The 18,282-nt window shown below is 46.9% G+C and overlaps 31 non-coding genes across 31 annotated transcripts; 18 read left to right on the forward strand and 13 right to left on the reverse strand.

The window, feature by feature from the left end:
• Positions 1-526: 526 nt before the first annotated feature.
• On the reverse strand, positions 527-598 carry trnad-guc (transfer RNA aspartic acid (anticodon GUC)). Its single transcript has one exon. It is a non-coding gene; the product is annotated as a tRNA-Asp (tRNA).
• A 261-nt stretch (positions 599-859) lies between these two features.
• Positions 860-974, forward strand: LOC130090076 (U5 spliceosomal RNA). The gene has a single exon (XR_008807668.1). It is a non-coding gene; the product is annotated as a U5 spliceosomal RNA (small nuclear RNA).
• Positions 975-1,506: 532 nt separating this feature from the next.
• On the reverse strand, positions 1,507-1,578 carry trnad-guc (transfer RNA aspartic acid (anticodon GUC)). Its single transcript has one exon. It is a non-coding gene; the product is annotated as a tRNA-Asp (tRNA).
• A 261-nt stretch (positions 1,579-1,839) lies between these two features.
• LOC130090077 (U5 spliceosomal RNA) lies at positions 1,840-1,954 on the forward strand. The gene has a single exon (XR_008807669.1). It is a non-coding gene; the product is annotated as a U5 spliceosomal RNA (small nuclear RNA).
• Positions 1,955-2,819: 865 nt separating this feature from the next.
• On the forward strand, positions 2,820-2,934 carry LOC130090035 (U5 spliceosomal RNA). Its single transcript, XR_008807629.1, has one exon. It is a non-coding gene; the product is annotated as a U5 spliceosomal RNA (small nuclear RNA).
• A 532-nt stretch (positions 2,935-3,466) lies between these two features.
• On the reverse strand, positions 3,467-3,538 carry trnad-guc (transfer RNA aspartic acid (anticodon GUC)). The gene has a single exon. It is a non-coding gene; the product is annotated as a tRNA-Asp (tRNA).
• Positions 3,539-3,799: 261 nt separating this feature from the next.
• LOC130090046 (U5 spliceosomal RNA) lies at positions 3,800-3,914 on the forward strand. Its single transcript, XR_008807639.1, has one exon. It is a non-coding gene; the product is annotated as a U5 spliceosomal RNA (small nuclear RNA).
• Positions 3,915-4,446: 532 nt separating this feature from the next.
• trnad-guc (transfer RNA aspartic acid (anticodon GUC)) lies at positions 4,447-4,518 on the reverse strand. The gene has a single exon. It is a non-coding gene; the product is annotated as a tRNA-Asp (tRNA).
• Positions 4,519-4,779: 261 nt separating this feature from the next.
• Positions 4,780-4,894, forward strand: LOC130090078 (U5 spliceosomal RNA). Its single transcript, XR_008807670.1, has one exon. It is a non-coding gene; the product is annotated as a U5 spliceosomal RNA (small nuclear RNA).
• Positions 4,895-5,426: 532 nt separating this feature from the next.
• On the reverse strand, positions 5,427-5,498 carry trnad-guc (transfer RNA aspartic acid (anticodon GUC)). The gene has a single exon. It is a non-coding gene; the product is annotated as a tRNA-Asp (tRNA).
• A 261-nt stretch (positions 5,499-5,759) lies between these two features.
• LOC130090079 (U5 spliceosomal RNA) lies at positions 5,760-5,874 on the forward strand. Its single transcript, XR_008807671.1, has one exon. It is a non-coding gene; the product is annotated as a U5 spliceosomal RNA (small nuclear RNA).
• Positions 5,875-6,406: 532 nt separating this feature from the next.
• trnad-guc (transfer RNA aspartic acid (anticodon GUC)) lies at positions 6,407-6,478 on the reverse strand. The gene has a single exon. It is a non-coding gene; the product is annotated as a tRNA-Asp (tRNA).
• Positions 6,479-6,993: 515 nt separating this feature from the next.
• On the forward strand, positions 6,994-7,108 carry LOC130090080 (U5 spliceosomal RNA). Its single transcript, XR_008807672.1, has one exon. It is a non-coding gene; the product is annotated as a U5 spliceosomal RNA (small nuclear RNA).
• A 532-nt stretch (positions 7,109-7,640) lies between these two features.
• On the reverse strand, positions 7,641-7,712 carry trnad-guc (transfer RNA aspartic acid (anticodon GUC)). The gene has a single exon. It is a non-coding gene; the product is annotated as a tRNA-Asp (tRNA).
• A 261-nt stretch (positions 7,713-7,973) lies between these two features.
• Positions 7,974-8,088, forward strand: LOC130090041 (U5 spliceosomal RNA). The gene has a single exon (XR_008807634.1). It is a non-coding gene; the product is annotated as a U5 spliceosomal RNA (small nuclear RNA).
• Positions 8,089-8,953: 865 nt separating this feature from the next.
• Positions 8,954-9,068, forward strand: LOC130090036 (U5 spliceosomal RNA). The gene has a single exon (XR_008807630.1). It is a non-coding gene; the product is annotated as a U5 spliceosomal RNA (small nuclear RNA).
• A 532-nt stretch (positions 9,069-9,600) lies between these two features.
• Positions 9,601-9,672, reverse strand: trnad-guc (transfer RNA aspartic acid (anticodon GUC)). The gene has a single exon. It is a non-coding gene; the product is annotated as a tRNA-Asp (tRNA).
• Positions 9,673-9,933: 261 nt separating this feature from the next.
• On the forward strand, positions 9,934-10,048 carry LOC130090081 (U5 spliceosomal RNA). The gene has a single exon (XR_008807673.1). It is a non-coding gene; the product is annotated as a U5 spliceosomal RNA (small nuclear RNA).
• A 532-nt stretch (positions 10,049-10,580) lies between these two features.
• Positions 10,581-10,652, reverse strand: trnad-guc (transfer RNA aspartic acid (anticodon GUC)). Its single transcript has one exon. It is a non-coding gene; the product is annotated as a tRNA-Asp (tRNA).
• A 261-nt stretch (positions 10,653-10,913) lies between these two features.
• On the forward strand, positions 10,914-11,028 carry LOC130090082 (U5 spliceosomal RNA). The gene has a single exon (XR_008807674.1). It is a non-coding gene; the product is annotated as a U5 spliceosomal RNA (small nuclear RNA).
• Positions 11,029-11,560: 532 nt separating this feature from the next.
• trnad-guc (transfer RNA aspartic acid (anticodon GUC)) lies at positions 11,561-11,632 on the reverse strand. Its single transcript has one exon. It is a non-coding gene; the product is annotated as a tRNA-Asp (tRNA).
• Positions 11,633-11,893: 261 nt separating this feature from the next.
• Positions 11,894-12,008, forward strand: LOC130090084 (U5 spliceosomal RNA). The gene has a single exon (XR_008807676.1). It is a non-coding gene; the product is annotated as a U5 spliceosomal RNA (small nuclear RNA).
• Positions 12,009-12,873: 865 nt separating this feature from the next.
• Positions 12,874-12,988, forward strand: LOC130090047 (U5 spliceosomal RNA). Its single transcript, XR_008807640.1, has one exon. It is a non-coding gene; the product is annotated as a U5 spliceosomal RNA (small nuclear RNA).
• A 532-nt stretch (positions 12,989-13,520) lies between these two features.
• On the reverse strand, positions 13,521-13,592 carry trnad-guc (transfer RNA aspartic acid (anticodon GUC)). The gene has a single exon. It is a non-coding gene; the product is annotated as a tRNA-Asp (tRNA).
• A 261-nt stretch (positions 13,593-13,853) lies between these two features.
• Positions 13,854-13,968, forward strand: LOC130090085 (U5 spliceosomal RNA). The gene has a single exon (XR_008807677.1). It is a non-coding gene; the product is annotated as a U5 spliceosomal RNA (small nuclear RNA).
• A 532-nt stretch (positions 13,969-14,500) lies between these two features.
• On the reverse strand, positions 14,501-14,572 carry trnad-guc (transfer RNA aspartic acid (anticodon GUC)). The gene has a single exon. It is a non-coding gene; the product is annotated as a tRNA-Asp (tRNA).
• A 266-nt stretch (positions 14,573-14,838) lies between these two features.
• LOC130090043 (U5 spliceosomal RNA) lies at positions 14,839-14,953 on the forward strand. The gene has a single exon (XR_008807636.1). It is a non-coding gene; the product is annotated as a U5 spliceosomal RNA (small nuclear RNA).
• Positions 14,954-15,485: 532 nt separating this feature from the next.
• trnad-guc (transfer RNA aspartic acid (anticodon GUC)) lies at positions 15,486-15,557 on the reverse strand. The gene has a single exon. It is a non-coding gene; the product is annotated as a tRNA-Asp (tRNA).
• Positions 15,558-15,818: 261 nt separating this feature from the next.
• On the forward strand, positions 15,819-15,933 carry LOC130090042 (U5 spliceosomal RNA). The gene has a single exon (XR_008807635.1). It is a non-coding gene; the product is annotated as a U5 spliceosomal RNA (small nuclear RNA).
• Positions 15,934-16,803: 870 nt separating this feature from the next.
• On the forward strand, positions 16,804-16,918 carry LOC130090044 (U5 spliceosomal RNA). The gene has a single exon (XR_008807637.1). It is a non-coding gene; the product is annotated as a U5 spliceosomal RNA (small nuclear RNA).
• Positions 16,919-17,783: 865 nt separating this feature from the next.
• LOC130090096 (U5 spliceosomal RNA) lies at positions 17,784-17,898 on the forward strand. Its single transcript, XR_008807687.1, has one exon. It is a non-coding gene; the product is annotated as a U5 spliceosomal RNA (small nuclear RNA).
• The last annotated feature ends 384 nt before the right edge of the window (positions 17,899-18,282 follow it).

Consider the following 18,282-nt stretch of genomic DNA (forward strand, 5'->3'; position numbering starts at 1 on the left):
ATTTGTTCAAAAACAGAGGACTTTTTGTGGCTTGCTCTGCAGAACCGCAGCAGGTTGGGCCAGCGTTCGAGAGTGGCCCGACGAATCGGCCGTTTTGTCCATGTCTGGAGCTGGGTGGTCGTCAAACCATCACCACTTTCCCAGTTCACAACTTCAAATCTTGGGTCAGCAGCATGATTGTAAGGTTTACCAATCACAAAAGGGTAGTGGTGGGAGATACAAAGCCTTTCAAAGCTTTCAACTGATTGCTTTGCAAATTGAATAACTGTTTCGACACACTCGGAAGGCCGACCCTGCTGGTCAGACTGAAAATGCAACAGTTGAAATGCCACAAAAACTCAGGCCAAACATGCATAAAACAACCTTTTACAAATCCATTGCAAACGCTTTCTTGAAAGTAAAATCTTTCAAATGGAATTAGCTAACCACCCTCAGGTGAGTCTTGAACGGCAGGTTGGCTTTATCAGCAGTTTCCACGGCAGAGCTTGAGCTCATACAAGGTGTCTGGCCGTGATAAAGAAGAAGCCTCCCCGTCGGGGAATCGAACCCCGGTCTTCCGCGTGACAGGCGGAGATACTGTCCACTATACTAACGAGGACTGGTGGTTACAGCCGTGTCCCTGAGCGGTACGGCACTGTATGCTCAACCGTTGAGAAGTCACTTAATACTGGACATGCGGTCATCTGGTGATGGGGCAGATTCTTATTACATTTGCTCCTTCCTCTAATGGAAATGGCTGTATTATTGTTTTAACAAAAAAGACAAAAATCTGGGTGGGAGGAGCATGCACCAGACATTACCCTTGCTGAGCATGGTGGCATGTGTGTGCTAGCACATTGTCCCAACGTCTCATGGTTACAGCTCGAGTTTCTCTTCATTCACGCATAAATCTTTCGCCTTTTACTAAAGATTTCCGTGGAGGGGAACATTTGCGAGTTTCTGGTATTTTTGGATGCTCTGCTCACAGCAGAGCTGCATGCATTTGTTCAAAAACAGAGGACTTTTTGTGGCTTGCTCTGCAGAACCGCAGCAGGTTGGGCCAGCGTTCGAGAGTGGCCCAACGAATCGGCCGTTTTGTCCATGTCTGGAGCTGGGTGGTCGTCAAACCATCACCACTTTCCCAGTTCACAACTTCAAATCTTGGGTCAGCAGCATGATTGTAAGGTTTACCAATCACAAAAGGGTAGTGGTGGGAGATACAAAGCCTTTCAAAGCTTTCAACTGATTGCTTTGCAAATTGAATAACTGTTTCGACACACTCGGAAGGCCACCCCTGCTGGTCAGACTGAAAATGCAACAGTTGAAATGCCACAAAAACTCAGGCCAAACATGCATAAAACAACCTTTTACAAATCCATTGCAAACGCTTTCTTGAAAGTAAAATCTTTCAAATGGAATTAGCTAACCACCCTCAGGTGAGTCTTGAACGGCAGGTTGGCTTTATCAGCAGTTTCCACGGCAGAGCTTGAGCTCATACAAGGTGTCTGGCCGTGATAAAGAAGAAGCCTCCCCGTCGGGGAATCGAACCCCGGTCTTCCGCGTGACAGGCGGAGATACTGTCCACTATACTAACGAGGACTGGTGGTTACAGCCGTGTCCCTGAGCGGTACGGCACTGTATGCTCAACCGTTGAGAAGTCACTTAATACTGGACATGCGGTCATCTGGTGATGGGGCAGATTCTTATTACATTTGCTCCTTCCTCTAATGGAAATGGCTGTATTATTGTTTTAACAAAAAAGACAAAAATCTGGGTGGGAGGAGCATGCACCAGACATTACCCTTGCTGAGCATGGTGGCATGTGTGTGGTAGCACATTGTCCCAACGTCTCATGGTTACAGCTCGAGTTTCTCTTCATTCACGCATAAATCTTTCGCCTTTTACTAAAGATTTCCGTGGAGGGGAACATTTGCGAGTTTCTGGTATTTTTGGATGCTCTGCTCACAGCAGAGCTGCATGCATTTGTTCAAAAACAGAGGACTTTTTGTGGCTTGCTCTGCGGAACCGCAGCAGGTTGGGCCAGCGTTCGAGAGTGGCCCAACGAATCGGCCGTTTTGTCCATGTCTGGAGCTGGGTGGTCGTCAAACCATCACCACTTTCCCAGTTCACAACTTCAAATCTTGGGTCAGCAGCATGATTGTAAGGTTTACCAATCACAAAAGGGTAGTGGTGGGAGATACAAAGCCTTTCAAAGCTTTCAACTGATTGCTTTGCAAATTGAATAACTGTTTCGACACACTCGGAAGGCCACCCCTGCTGGTCAGACTGAAAATGCAACAGTTGAAATGCCACAAAAACTCAGGCCAAACATGCATAAAACAACCTTTTACAAATCCATTGCAAACGCTTTCTTGAAAGTAAAATCTTTCAAATGGAATTAGCTAACCACCCTCAGGTGAGTCTTGAACGGCAGGTTGGCTTTATCAGCAGTTTCCACGGCAGAGCTTGAGCTCATACAAGGTGTCTGGCCGTGATAAAGAAGAAGCCTCCCCGACGGGGAATCGAACCCCGGTCTTCCGCGTGACAGGCGGAGATACTGTCCACTATACTAACGAGGACTGGTGGTTACAGCCGTGTCCCTGAGCGGTACGGCACTGTATGCTCAACCGTTGAGAAGTCACTTAATACTGGACATGCGGTCATCTGGTGATGGGGCAGATTCTTATTACATTTGCTCCTTCCTCTAATGGAAATGGCTGTATTATTGTTTTAACAAAAAAGACAAAAATCTGGGTGGGAGGAGCATGCACCAGACATTACCCTTGCTGAGCATGGTGGCATGTGTGTGGTAGCACATTGTCCCAACGTCTCATGGTTACAGCTCGAGTTTCTCTTCATTCACGCATAAATCTTTCGCCTTTTACAAAAGATTTCCGTGGAGGGGAACATTTGCGAGTTTCTGGTATTTTTGGATGCTCTGCTCACAGCAGAGCTGCATGCATTTGTTCAAAAACAGAGGACTTTTTGTGGCTTGCTCTGCAGAACCGCAGCAGGTTGGGCCAGCCTTCGAGAGTGGCCCGACGAATCGGCCGTTTTGTCCATGTCTGGAGCTGGGTGGTCGTCAAACCATCACCACTTTCCCAGTTCACAACTTCAAATCTTGGGTCAGCAGCATGATTGTAAGGTTTACCAATCACAAAAGGGTAGTGGTGGGAGATACAAAGCCTTTCAAAGCTTTCAACTGATTGCTTTGAAAATTGAATAACTGTTTCGACACACTCGGAAGGCCACCCCTGCTGGTCAGACTGAAAATGCAACAGTTGAAATGCCACAAAAACTCAGGCCAAACATGCATAAAACAACCTTTTACAAATCCATTGCAAATGCTTTCTTGAAAGTAAAATCTTTCAAATGGAATTAGCTAACCACCCTCAGGTGAGTCTTGAACGGCAGGTTGGCTTTATCAGCAGTTTCCACGGCAGAGCTTGAGCTCATACAAGGTGTCTGGCCGTGATAAAGAAGAAGCCTCCCCGTCGGGGAATCGAACCCCGGTCTTCCGCGTGACAGGCGGAGATACTGTCCACTATACTAACGAGGACTGGTGGTTACAGACGTGTCCCTGAGCGGTACGGCACTGTATGCTCAACCGTTGAGAAGTCACTTAATACTGGACATGCGGTCATCTGGTGATGGGGCAGATTCTTATTACATTTGCTCCTTCCTCTAATGGAAATGGCTGTATTATTGTTTTAACAAAAAAGACAAAAATCTGGGTGGGAGGAGCATGCACCAGACATTACCCTTGCTGAGCATGGTGGCATGTGTGTGGTAGCACATTGTCCCAACGTCTCATGGTTACAGCTCGAGTTTCTCTTCATTCACGCATAAATCTTTCGCCTTTTACTAAAGATTTCCGTGGAGGGGAACATTTGCGAGTTTCTGGTATTTTCGGGTGCTCTGCTCACAGCAGAGCTTCATGCATTTGTTCAAAAACAGAGGACTTTTTGTGGCTTGCTCTGCAGAACCGCAGCAGGTTGGGCCAGCGTTCGAGAGTGGCCCGACGAATCGGCCGTTTTGTCCATGTCTGGAGCTGGGTGGTCGTCAAACCATCACCACTTTCCCAGTTCACAACTTCAAATCTTGGGTCAGCAGCATGATTGTAAGGTTTACCAATCACAAAAGGGTAGTGGTGGGAGATACAAAGCCTTTCAAAGCTTTCAACTGATTGCTTTGCAAATTGAATAACTGTTTCGACACACTCGGAAGGCCACCCCTGCTGGTCAGACTGAAAATGCAACAGTTGAAATGCCACAAAAACTCAGGCCAAACATGCATAAAACAACCTTTTACAAATCCATTGCAAACGCTTTCTTGAAAGTAAAATCTTTCAAATGGAATTAGCTAACCACCCTCAGGTGAGTCTTGAACGGCAGGTTGGCTTTATCAGCAGTTTCCACGGCAGAGCTTGAGCTCATACAAGGTGTCTGGCCGTGATAAAGAAGAAGCCTCCCCGTCGGGGAATCGAACCCCGGTCTTCCGCGTGACAGGCGGAGATACTGTCCACTATACTAACGAGGACTGGTGGTTACAGCCGTGTCCCTGAGCGGTACGGCACTGTATGCTCAACCGTTGAGAAGTCACTTAATACTGGACATGCGGTCATCTGGTGATGGGGCAGATTCTTATTACATTTGCTCCTTCCTCTAATGGAAATGGCTGTATTATTGTTTTAACAAAAAAGACAAAAATCTGGGTGGGAGGAGCATGCACCAGACATTACCCTTGCTGAGCATGGTGGCATGTGTGTGGTAGCACATTGTCCCAACGTCTCATGGTTACAGCTCGAGTTTCTCTTCATTCACGCATAAATCTTTCGCCTTTTACTAAAGATTTCCGTGGAGGGGAACATTTGCGAGTTTCTGGTATTTTTGGATGCTCTGCTCACAGCAGAGCTGCATGCATTTGTTCAAAAACAGAGGACTTTTTGTGGCTTGCTCTGCAGAACCGCAGCAGGTTGGGCCAGCGTTCGAGAGTGGCCCAACGAATCGGCCGTTTTGTCCATGTCTGGAGCTGGGTGGTCGTCAAACCATCACCACTTTCCCAGTTCACAACTTCAAATCTTGGGTCAGCAGCATGATTGTAAGGTTTACCAATCACAAAAGGGTAGTGGTGGGAGATACAAAGCCTTTCAAAGCTTTCAACTGATTGCTTTGCAAATTGAATAACTGTTTCGACACACTCGGAAGGCCGACCCTGCTGGTCAGACTGAAAATGCAACAGTTGAAATGCCACAAAAACTCAGGCCAAACATGCATAAAACAACCTTTTACAAATCCATTGCAAACGCTTTCTTGAAAGTAAAATCTTTCAAATGGAATTAGCTAACCACCCTCAGGTGAGTCTTGAACGGCAGGTTGGCTTTATCAGCAGTTTCCACGGCAGAGCTTGAGCTCATACAAGGTGTCTGGCCGTGATAAAGAAGAAGCCTCCCCGTCGGGGAATCGAACCCCGGTCTTCCGCGTGACAGGCGGAGATACTGTCCACTATACTAACGAGGACTGGTGGTTACAGCCGTGTCCCTGAGCGGTACGGCACTGTATGCTCAACCGTTGAGAAGTCACTTAATACTGGACATGCGGTCATCTGGTGATGGGGCAGATTCTTATTACATTTGCTCCTTCCTCTAATGGAAATGGCTGTATTATTGTTTTAACAAAAAAGACAAAAATCTGGGTGGGAGGAGCATGCACCAGACATTACCCTTGCTGAGCATGGTGGCATGTGTGTGGTAGCACATTGTCCCAACGTCTCATGGTTACAGCTCGAGTTTCTCTTCATTCACGCATAAATCTTTCGCCTTTTACTAAAGATTTCCGTGGAGGGGAACATTTGCGAGTTTCTGGTATTTTTGGATGCTCTGCTCACAGCAGAGCTGCATGCATTTGTTCAAAAACAGAGGACTTTTTGTGGCTTGCTCTGCAGAACCGCAGCAGGTTGGGCCAGCGTTCGAGAGTGGCCCAACGAATCGGCCGTTTTGTCCATGTCTGGAGCTGGGTGGTCGTCAAACCATCACCACTTTCCCAGTTCACAACTTCAAATCTTGGGTCAGCAGCATGATTGTAAGGTTTACCAATCACAAAAGGGTAGTGGTGGGAGATACAAAGCCTTTCAAAGCTTTCAACTGATTGCTTTGCAAATTGAATAACTGTTTCGACACACTCGGAAGGCCACCCCTGCTGGTCAGACTGAAAATGCAACAGTTGAAATGCCACAAAAACTCAGGCCAAACATGCATAAAACAACCTTTTACAAATCCATTGCAAACGCTTTCTTGAAAGTAAAATCTTTCAAATGGAATTAGCTAACCACCCTCAGGTGAGTCTTGAACGGCAGGTTGGCTTTATCAGCAGTTTCCACGGCAGAGCTTGAGCTCATACAAGGTGTCTGGCCGTGATAAAGAAGAAGCCTCCCCGTCGGGGAATCGAACCCCGGTCTTCCGCGTGACAGGCGGAGATACTGTCCACTATACTAACGAGGACTGGTGGTTACAGCCGTGTCCCTGAGCGGTACGGCACTGTATGCTCAACCGTTGAGAAGTCACTTAATACTGGACATGCGGTCATCTGGTGATGGGGCAGATTCTTATTACATTTGCTCCTTCCTCTAATGCAGTGTTTCTCAACCTCTCCTGCAGGGACCCCCTGACAGGCCATGTTTTTGTTTTAACTCTGAAATGGCACACCTGATTCAAGTAATTAAAGGCTTAATGAGTAATTAGAGTAGGAATAGTTCAATTAATCAATTAGTCAACTACTCATTAAGCCTTTAATGACTTGAATCAGGTGTGCCATTTCAGGGTTAAAACAGAAACATGGCCTGTCAGGGGGTCCCTGCAGGAGAGGTTGAGAAACACTGCTCTAATGGAAATGGCTGTATTATTGTTTTAACAAAAAAGACAAAAATCTGGGTGGGAGGAGCATGCACCAGACATTACCCTTGCTGAGCATGGTGGCATGTGTGTGCTAGCACATTGTCCCAACGTCTCATGGTTACAGCTCGAGTTTCTCTTCATTCACGCATAAATCTTTCGCCTTTTACTAAAGATTTCCGTGGAGGGGAACATTTGCGAGTTTCTGGTATTTTTGGATGCTCTGCTCACAGCAGAGCTGCATGCATTTGTTCAAAAACAGAGGACTTTTTGTGGCTTGCTCTGCAGAACCGCAGCAGGTTGGGCCAGCGTTCGAGAGTGGCCCAACGAATCGGCCGTTTTGTCCATGTCTGGAGCTGGGTGGTCGTCAAACCATCACCACTTTCCCAGTTCACAACTTCAAATCTTGGGTCAGCAGCATGATTGTAAGGTTTACCAATCACAAAAGGGTAGTGGTGGGAGATACAAAGCCTTTCAAAGCTTTCAACTGATTGCTTTGCAAATTGAATAACTGTTTCGACACACTCGGAAGGCCACCCCTGCTGGTCAGACTGAAAATGCAACAGTTGAAATGCCACAAAAACTCAGGCCAAACATGCATAAAACAACCTTTTACAAATCCATTGCAAACGCTTTCTTGAAAGTAAAATCTTTCAAATGGAATTAGCTAACCACCCTCAGGTGAGTCTTGAACGGCAGGTTGGCTTTATCAGCAGTTTCCACGGCAGAGCTTGAGCTCATACAAGGTGTCTGGCCGTGATAAAGAAGAAGCCTCCCCGTCGGGGAATCGAACCCCGGTCTTCCGCGTGACAGGCGGAGATACTGTCCACTATACTAACGAGGACTGGTGGTTACAGCCGTGTCCCTGAGCGGTACGGCACTGTATGCTCAACCGTTGAGAAGTCACTTAATACTGGACATGCGGTCATCTGGTGATGGGGCAGATTCTTATTACATTTGCTCCTTCCTCTAATGGAAATGGCTGTATTATTGTTTTAACAAAAAAGACAAAAATCTGGGTGGGAGGAGCATGCACCAGACATTACCCTTGCTGAGCATGGTGGCATGTGTGTGGTAGCACATTGTCCCAACGTCTCATGGTTACAGCTCGAGATTCTCTTCATTCACGCATAAATCTTTCGCCTTTTACTAAAGATTTCCGTGGAGGGGAACATTTGCGAGTTTCTGGTATTTTTGGATGCTCTGCTCACAGCAGAGCTGCATGCATTTGTTCAAAAACAGAGGACTTTTTGTGGCTTGCTCTGCGGAACCGCAGCAGGTTGGGCCAGCGTTCGAGAGTGGCCCAACGAATCGGCCGTTTTGTCCATGTCTGGAGCTGGGTGGTCGTCAAACCATCACCACTTTCCCAGTTCACAACTTCAAATCTTGGGTCAGCAGCATGATTGTAAGGTTTACCAATCACAAAAGGGTAGTGGTGGGAGATACAAAGCCTTTCAAAGCTTTCAACTGATTGCTTTGCAAATTGAATAACTGTTTCGACACACTCGGAAGGCCACCCCTGCTGGTCAGACTGAAAATGCAACAGTTGAAATGCCACAAAAACTCAGGCCAAACATGCATAAAACAACCTTTTACAAATCCATTGCAAACGCTTTCTTGAAAGTAAAATCTTTCAAATGGAATTAGCTAACCACCCTCAGGTGAGTCTTGAACGGCAGGTTGGCTTTATCAGCAGTTTCCACGGCAGAGCTTGAGCTCATACAAGGTGTCTGGCCGTGATAAAGAAGAAGCCTCCCCGACGGGGAATCGAACCCCGGTCTTCCGCGTGACAGGCGGAGATACTGTCCACTATACTAACGAGGACTGGTGGTTACAGCCGTGTCCCTGAGCGGTACGGCACTGTATGCTCAACCGTTGAGAAGTCACTTAATACTGGACATGCGGTCATCTGGTGATGGGGCAGATTCTTATTACATTTGCTCCTTCCTCTAATGGAAATGGCTGTATTATTGTTTTAACAAAAAAGACAAAAATCTGGGTGGGAGGAGCATGCACCAGACATTACCCTTGCTGAGCATGGTGGCATGTGTGTGGTAGCACATTGTCCCAACGTCTCATGGTTACAGCTCGAGTTTCTCTTCATTCACGCATAAATCTTTCGCCTTTTACAAAAGATTTCCGTGGAGGGGAACATTTGCGAGTTTCTGGTATTTTTGGATGCTCTGCTCACAGCAGAGCTGCATGCATTTGTTCAAAAACAGAGGACTTTTTGTGGCTTGCTCTGCAGAACCGCAGCAGGTTGGGCCAGCCTTCGAGAGTGGCCCGACGAATCGGCCGTTTTGTCCATGTCTGGAGCTGGGTGGTCGTCAAACCATCACCACTTTCCCAGTTCACAACTTCAAATCTTGGGTCAGCAGCATGATTGTAAGGTTTACCAATCACAAAAGGGTAGTGGTGGGAGATACAAAGCCTTTCAAAGCTTTCAACTGATTGCTTTGAAAATTGAATAACTGTTTCGACACACTCGGAAGGCCACCCCTGCTGGTCAGACTGAAAATGCAACAGTTGAAATGCCACAAAAACTCAGGCCAAACATGCATAAAACAACCTTTTACAAATCCATTGCAAATGCTTTCTTGAAAGTAAAATCTTTCAAATGGAATTAGCTAACCACCCTCAGGTGAGTCTTGAACGGCAGGTTGGCTTTATCAGCAGTTTCCACGGCAGAGCTTGAGCTCATACAAGGTGTCTGGCCGTGATAAAGAAGAAGCCTCCCCGTCGGGGAATCGAACCCCGGTCTTCCGCGTGACAGGCGGAGATACTGTCCACTATACTAACGAGGACTGGTGGTTACAGCCGTGTCCCTGAGCGGTACGGCACTGTATGCTCAACCGTTGAGAAGTCACTTAATACTGGACATGCGGTCATCTGGTGATGGGGCAGATTCTTATTACATTTGCTCCTTCCTCTAATGGAAATGGCTGTATTATTGTTTTAACAAAAAAGACAAAAATCTGGGTGGGAGGAGCATGCACCAGACATTACCCTTGCTGAGCATGGTGGCATGTGTGTGGTAGCACATTGTCCCAACGTCTCATGGTTACAGCTCGAGTTTCTCTTCATTCACGCATAAATCTTTCGCCTTTTACTAAAGATTTCCGTGGAGGGGAACATTTGCGAGTTTCTGGTATTTTTGGATGCTCTGCTCACAGCAGAGCTGCATGCATTTGTTCAAAAACAGAGGACTTTTTGTGGCTTGCTCTGCAGAACTGCAGCAGGTTGGGCCAGCGTTCGAGAGTGGCCCAACGAATCGGCCGTTTTGTCCATGTCTGGAGCTGGGTGGTCGTCAAACCATCACCACTTTCCCAGTTCACAACTTCAAATCTTGGGTCAGCAGCATGATTGTAAGGTTTACCAATCACAAAAGGGTAGTGGTGGGAGATACAAAGCCTTTCAAAGCTTTCAACTGATTGCTTTGCAAATTGAATAACTGTTTCGACACACTCGGAAGGCCGACCCTGCTGGTCAGACTGAAAATGCAACAGTTGAAATGCCACAAAAACTCAGGCCAAACATGCATAAAACAACCTTTTACAAATCCATTGCAAACGCTTTCTTGAAAGTAAAATCTTTCAAATGGAATTAGCTAACCACCCTCAGGTGAGTCTTGAACGGCAGGTTGGCTTTATCAGCAGTTTCCACGGCAGAGCTTGAGCTCATACAAGGTGTCTGGCCGTGATAAAGAAGAAGCCTCCCCGTCGGGGAATCGAACCCCGGTCTTCCGCGTGACAGGCGGAGATACTGTCCACTATACTAACGAGGACTGGTGGTTACAGCCGTGTCCCTGAGCGGTACGGCACTGTATGCTCAACCGTTGAGAAGTCACTTAATACTGGACATGCGGTCATCTGGTGATGGGGCAGATTCTTATTACATTTGCTCCTTCCTCTAATGGAAATGGCTGTATTATTGTTTTAACAAAAAAGACAAAAATCTGGGTGGGAGGAGCATGCACCAGACATTACCCTTGCTGAGCATGGTGGCATGTGTGTGGTAGCACATTGTCCCAACGTCTCATGGTTACAGCTCGAGTTTCTCTTCATTCACGCATAAATCTTTCGCCTTTTACTAAAGATTTCCGTGGAGGGGAACATTTGCGAGTTTCTGGTATTTTTGGATGCTCTGCTCACAGCAGAGCTGCATGCATTTGTTCAAAAACAGAGGACTTTTTGTGGCTTGCTCTGCAGAACCGCAGCAGGTTGGGCCAGCGTTCGAGAGTGGCCCAACGAATCGGCCGTTTTGTCCATGTCTGGAGCTGGGTGGTCGTCAAACCATCACCACTTTCCCAGTTCACAACTTCAAATCTTGGGTCAGCAGAATGATTGTAAGGTTTACCAATCACAAAAGGGTAGTGGTGGGAGATACAAAGCCTTTCAAAGCTTTCAACTGATTGCTTTGCAAATTGAATAACTGTTTCGACACACTCGGAAGGCCACCCCTGCTGGTCAGACTGAAAATGCAACAGTTGAAATGCCACAAAAACTCAGGCCAAACATGCATAAAACAACCTTTTACAAATCCATTGCAAACGCTTTCTTGAAAGTAAAATCTTTCAAATGGAATTAGCTAACCACCCTCAGGTGAGTCTTGAACGGCAGGTTGGCTTTATCAGCAGTTTCCACGGCAGAGCTTGAGCTCATACAAGGTGTCTGGCCGTGATAAAGAAGAAGCCTCCCCGTCGGGGAATCGAACCCCGGTCTTCCGCGTGACAGGCGGAGATACTGTCCACTATACTAACGAGGACTGGTGGTTACAGCCGTGTCCCTGAGCGGTACGGCACTGTATGCTCAACCGTTGAGAAGTCACTTAATACTGGACATGCGGTCATCTGGTGATGGGGCAGATTCTTATTACATTTGCTCCTTCCTCTAATGGAAATGGCTGTATTATTGTTTTAACAAAAAAGACAAAAATCTGGGTGGGAGGAGCATGCACCAGACATTACCCTTGCTGAGCATGGTGGCATGTGTGTGGTAGCACATTGTCCCAACGTCTCATGGTTACAGCTCGAGTTTCTCTTCATTCACGCATAAATCTTTCGCCTTTTACTAAAGATTTCCGTGGAGGGGAACATTTGCGAGTTTCTGGTATTTTTGGATGCTCTGCTCACAGCAGAGCTGCATGCATTTGTTCAAAAACAGAGGACTTTTTGTGGCTTGCTCTGCGGAACCGCAGCAGGTTGGGCCAGCGTTCGAGAGTGGCCCAACGAATCGGCCGTTTTGTCCATGTCTGGAGCTGGGTGGTCGTCAAACCATCACCACTTTCCCAGTTCACAACTTCAAATCTTGGGTCAGCAGCATGATTGTAAGGTTTACCAATCACAAAAGGGTAGTGGTGGGAGATACAAAGCCTTTCAAAGCTTTCAACTGATTGCTTTGCAAATTGAATAACTGTTTCGACACACTCGGAAGGCCACCCCTGCTGGTCAGACTGAAAATGCAACAGTTGAAATGCCACAAAAACTCAGGCCAAACATGCATAAAACAACCTTTTACAAATCCATTGCAAACGCTTTCTTGAAAGTAAAATCTTTCAAATGGAATTAGCTAACCACCCTCAGGTGAGTCTTGAACGGCAGGTTGGCTTTATCAGCAGTTTCCACGGCAGAGCTTGAGCTCATACAAGGTGTCTGGCCGTGATAAAGAAGAAGCCTCCCCGACGGGGAATCGAACCCCGGTCTTCCGCGTGACAGGCGGAGATACTGTCCACTATACTAACGAGGACTGGTGGTTACAGCCGTGTCCCTGAGCGGTACGGCACTGTATGCTCAACCGTTGAGAAGTCACTTAATACTGGACATGCGGTCATCTGGTGATGGGGCAGATTCTTATTACATTTGCTCCTTCCTCTAATGGAAATGGCTGTATTATTGTTTTAACAAAAAAGACAAAAATCTGGGTGGGAGGAGCATGCACCAGACATTACCCTTGCTGAGCATGGTGGCATGTGTGTGGTAGCACATTGTCCCAACGTCTCATGGTTACAGCTCGAGTTTCTCTTCATTCACGCATAAATCTTTCGCCTTTTACAAAAGATTTCCGTGGAGGGGAACATTTGCGAGTTTCTGGTATTTTTGGATTCTCTGCTCACAGCAGAGCTGCATGCATTTGTTCAAAAACAGAGGACTTTTTGTGGCTTGCTCTGCAGAACCGCAGCAGGTTGGGCCAGCCTTCGAGAGTGGCCCGACGAATCGGCCGTTTTGTCCATGTCTGGAGCTGGGTGGTCGTCAAACCATCACCACTTTCCCAGTTCACAACTTCAAATCTTGGGTCAGCAGCATGATTGTAAGGTTTACCAATCACAAAAGGGTAGTGGTGGGAGATACAAAGCCTTTCAAAGCTTTCAACTGATTGCTTTGAAAATTGAATAACTGTTTCGACACACTCGGAAGGCCACCCCTGCTGGTCAGACTGAAAATGCAACAGTTGAAATGCCACAAAAACTCAGGCCAAACATGCATAAAACAACCTTTTACAAATCCATTGCAAATGCTTTCTTGAAAGTAAAATCTTTCAAATGGAATTAGCTAACCACCCTCAGGTGAGTCTTGAACGGCAGGTTGGCTTTATCAGCAGTTTCCACGGCAGAGCTTGAGCTCATACAAGGTGTCTGGCCGTGATAAAGAAGAAGCCTCCCCGTCGGGGAATCGAACCCCGGTCTTCCGCGTGACAGGCGGAGATACTGTCCACTATACTAACGAGGACTGGTGGTTACAGACGTGTCCCTGAGCGGTACGGCACTGTATGCTCAACCGTTGAGAAGTCACTTAATACTGGACATGCGGTCATCTGGTGATGGGGCAGATTCTTATTACATTTGCTCCTTCCTCTAATGGAAATGGCTGTATTATTGTTTTAACAAAAAAGACAAAAATCTGGGTGGGAGGAGCATGCACCAGACATTACCCTTGCTGAGCATGGTGGCATGTGTGTGGTAGCACATTGTCCCAACGTCTCATGGTTACAGCTCGAGTTTCTCTTCATTCACGCATAAATCTTTCGCCTTTTACTAAAGATTTCCGTGGAGGGGAACATTTGCGAGTTTCTGGTATTTTTGGATGCTCTGCTCACAGCAGAGCTGCATGCATTTGTTCAAAAACAGAGGACTTTTTGTGGCTTGCTCTGCAGAACCGCAGCAGGTTGGGCCAGCCTTCGAGAGTGGCCCGACGAATCGGCCGTTTTGTCCATGTCTGGAGCTGGGTGGTCGTCAAACCATCACCACTTTCCCAGTTCACAACTTCAAATCTTGGGTCAGCAGCATGATTGTAAGGTTTACCAATCACAAAAGGGTAGTGGTGGGAGATACAAAGCCTTTCAAAGCTTTCAACTGATTGCTTTGCAAATTGAATAACTGTTTCGACACACTCGGAAGGCCACCCCTGCTGGTCAGACTGAAAATGCAACAGTTGAAATGCCACAAAAACTCAGGCCAAACATGCATAAAACAACCTTTTACAAATCCATTGCAAACGCTTTCTTGAAAGTAAAATCTTTCAAATGGAATTAGCTAACCACCCTCAGGTGAGTCTTGAACGGCAGGTTGGCTTTATCAGCAGTTTCCACGGCAGAGCTTGAGCTCATACAAGGTGTCTGGCCGTGATAAAGAAGAAGCCTCCCCGTCGGGGAATCGAACCCCGGTCTTCCGCGTGACAGGCGGAGATACTGTCCACTATACTAACGAGGACTGGTGGTTACAGCCGTGTCCCTGAGCGGTACGGCACTGTATGCTCAACCGTTGAGAAGTCACTTAATACTGGACATGCGGTCATCTGGTGATGGGGCAGATTCTTATTACATTTGCTCCTTCCTCTAATGGAAATGGCTGTATTATTGTTTTAACAAAAAAGACAAAAATCTGGGTGGTATGGGAGGAGCATGCACCAGACATTACCCTTGCTGAGCATGGTGGCATGTGTGTGGTAGCACATTGTCCCAACGTCTCATGGTTACAGCTCGAGTTTCTCTTCATTCACGCATAAATCTTTCGCCTTTTACTAAAGATTTCCGTGGAGGGGAACATTTGCAAGTTACTGGTATTTTTGGATGCTCTGCTCACAGCAGAGCTGCATGCATTTGTTCAAAAACAGAGGACTTTTTGTGGCTTGCTCTGCAGAACCGCAGCAGGTTGGGCCAGCGTTCGAGAGTGGCCCAACGAATCGGCCGTTTTGTCCATGTCTGGAGCTGGGTGGTCGTCAAACCATCACCACTTTCCCAGTTCACAACTTCAAATCTTGGGTCAGCAGCATGATTGTAAGGTTTACCAATCACAAAAGGGTAGTGGTGGGAGATACAAAGCCTTTCAAAGCTTTCAACTGATTGCTTTGCAAATTGATTAACTGTTTCGACGCATTCGGAAGGCCAACCCTGCTGGTCAGACTGAAAATGCAACAGTTGAAATGCCACAAAAACTCAGGCCAAACATGCATAAAACAACCTTTTACAAATCCATTGCAAACGCTTTCTTGAAAGTAAAATCTTTCAAATGGAATTAGCTAACCACCCTCAGGTGAGTCTTGAACGGCAGGTTGGCTTTATCAGCAGTTTCCACGGCAGAGCTTGAGCTCATACAAGGTGTCTGGCCGTGATAAAGAAGAAGCCTCCCCGTCGGGGAATCGAACCCCGGTCTTCCGCGTGACAGGCGGAGATACTGTCCACTATACTAACGAGGACTGGTGGTTACAGCCGTGTCCCTGAGCGGTACGGCACTGTATGCTCAACCGTTGAGAAGTCACTTAATACTGGACATGCGGTCATCTGGTGATGGGGCAGATTCTTATTACATTTGCTCCTTCCTCTAATGGAAATGGCTGTATTATTGTTTTAACAAAAAAGACAAAAATCTGGGTGGGAGGAGCATGCACCAGACATTACCCTTGCTGAGCATGGTGGCATGTGTGTGGTAGCACATTGTCCCAACGTCTCATGGTTACAGCTCGAGTTTCTCTTCATTCACGCATAAATCTTTCGCCTTTTACTAAAGATTTCCGTGGAGGGGAACATTTGCAAGTTACTGGTATTTTTGGATGCTCTGTTCACAGCAGAGCTGCATGCATTTGTTCAAAAACAGAGGACTTTTTGTGGCTTGCTCTGCAGAACCGCAGCAGGTTGGGCCAGCGTTCGAGAGTGGCCCAACGAATCGGCCGTTTTGTCCATGTCTGGAGCTGGGTGGTCGTCAAACCATCACCACTTTCCCAGTTCACAACTTCAAATCTTGGGTCAGCAGCATGATTGTAAGGTTTACCAATCACAAAAGGGTAGTGGTGGGAGATACAAAGCCTTTCAAAGCTTTCAACTGATTGCTTTGCAAATTGATTAACTGTTTCGACGCATTCGGAAGGCCACCCCTGCTGGTCAGACTGAAAATGCAACAGTTGAAATGCCACAAAAACTCAGGCCAAACATGCATAAAACAACCTTTTACAAATCCATTGCAAACGCTTTCTTGAAAGTAAAATCTTTCAAATGGAATTAGCTAACCACCCTCAGGTGAGTCTTGAACGGCAGGTTGGCTTTATCAGCAGTTTCCACGGCAGAGCTTGAGCTCATACAAGGTGTCTGGCCGTGATAAAGAAGAAGCCTCCCCGCCGGGGAATCGAACCCCGGTCTTCCGCGTGACAGGCGGAGATACTGTCCACTATACTAACGAGGACTGGTGGTTACAGCCGTGTCCCTGAGCGGTACGGCACTGTATGCTCAACCGTTGAGAAGTCACTTAATACTGGACATGCGGTCATCTGGTGATGGGGCAGATTCTTATTACATTTGCTCCTTCCTCTAATGGAAATGGCTGTATTATTGTTTTAACAAAAAAGACAAAAATCTGGGTGGTATGGGAGGAGCATGCACCAGACATTACCCTTGCTGAGCATGGTGGCATGTGTGTGGTAGCACATTGTCCCAACGTCTCATGGTTACAGCTCGAGTTTCTCTTCATTCACGCATAAATCTTTCGCCTTTTACTAAAGATTTCCGTGGAGGGGAACATTTGCAAGTTACTGGTATTTTTGGATGCTCTGCTCACAGCAGAGCTGCATGCATTTGTTCAAAAACAGAGGACTTTTTGTGGCTTGCTCTGCAGAACCGCAGCAGGTTGGGCCAGCGTTCGAGAGTGGCCCAACGAATCGGCCGTTTTGTCCATGTCTGGAGCTGGGTGGTCGTCAAACCATCACCACTTTCCCAGTTCACAACTTCAAATCTTGGGTCAGCAGCATGATTGTAAGGTTTACCAATCACAAAAGGGTAGTGGTGGGAGATACAAAGCCTTTCAAAGCTTTCAACTGATTGCTTTGCAAATTGATTAACTGTTTCGACGCATTCGGAAGGCCAACCCTGCTGGTCAGACTGAAAATGCAACAGTTGAAATGCCACAAAAACTCAGGCCAAACATGCATAAAACAACCTTTTACAAATCCATTGCAAACGCTTTCTTGAAAGTAAAATCTTTCAAATGGAATTAGCTAACCACCCTCAGGTGAGTCTTGAACGGCAGGTTGGCTTTATCAGCAGTTTCCACGGCAGAGCTTGAGCTCATGCAAGGTGTCTGGCCGTGATAAAGAAGAAGCCTCCCCGTCGGGGAATCGAACCCCGGTCTTCCGCGTGACAGGCAGAGATACTGTCCACTATACTAACGAGGACTGGTGGTTACAGCCGTGTCCCTGAGCGGTACGGCACTGTATGCTCAACCGTTGAGAAGTCACTTAATACTGGACATGCGGTCATCTGGTGATGGGGCAGATTCTTATTACATTTGCTCCTTCCTCTAATGGAAATGGCTGTATTATTGTTTTAACAAAAAAGACAAAAATCTGGGTGGGAGGAGCATGCACCAGACATTACCCTTGCTGAGCATGGTGGCATGTGTGTGGTAGCACATTGTCCCAACGTCTCATGGTTACAGCTCGAGTTTCTCTTCATTCACGCATAAATCTTTCGCCTTTTACTAAAGATTTCCGTGGAGGGGAACATTTGCGAGTTACTGGTATTTTTGGATGCTCTGCTCACAGCAGAGCTGCATGCATTTTTTCAAAAACAGAGGACTTTTTGTGGCTTGCTCTGCAGAACCGCAGCAGGTTGGGCCAGCGTTCGAGAGTGGCCCAACGAATCGGCCGTTTTGTCCATGTCTGGAGCTGGGTGGTCGTCAAACCATCCCCAGATAGCAACATTGTTTCGGCCCAGATCCGGCCCACATCTGGCACTTGTGGGATGCGGATCTGGCCCACATGCAGCGTGGAATGACGGCCCTTGGGTGGCCCACTCCTGTTTGCCAGATCTGGGCCACAAGTAGGCCATAGCAATGCCACATGTCAGCCAAGAGCAAAGAAATAAACCAGAACTGGACCTTATCTGAGCCACAAAATCTGTGTATATTAAATATTAAGTAATTGCAGCCTTAAT

Source organism: Rhinichthys klamathensis, unplaced genomic scaffold (genome assembly GCF_029890125.1).
Source record: "Rhinichthys klamathensis goyatoka isolate OS25496 unplaced genomic scaffold, OSU_Roscu_1.1 h1tg000141l_1, whole genome shotgun sequence".
In the NCBI taxonomy this organism is placed as follows: domain Eukaryota; kingdom Metazoa; phylum Chordata; class Actinopteri; order Cypriniformes; family Leuciscidae; genus Rhinichthys; species Rhinichthys klamathensis.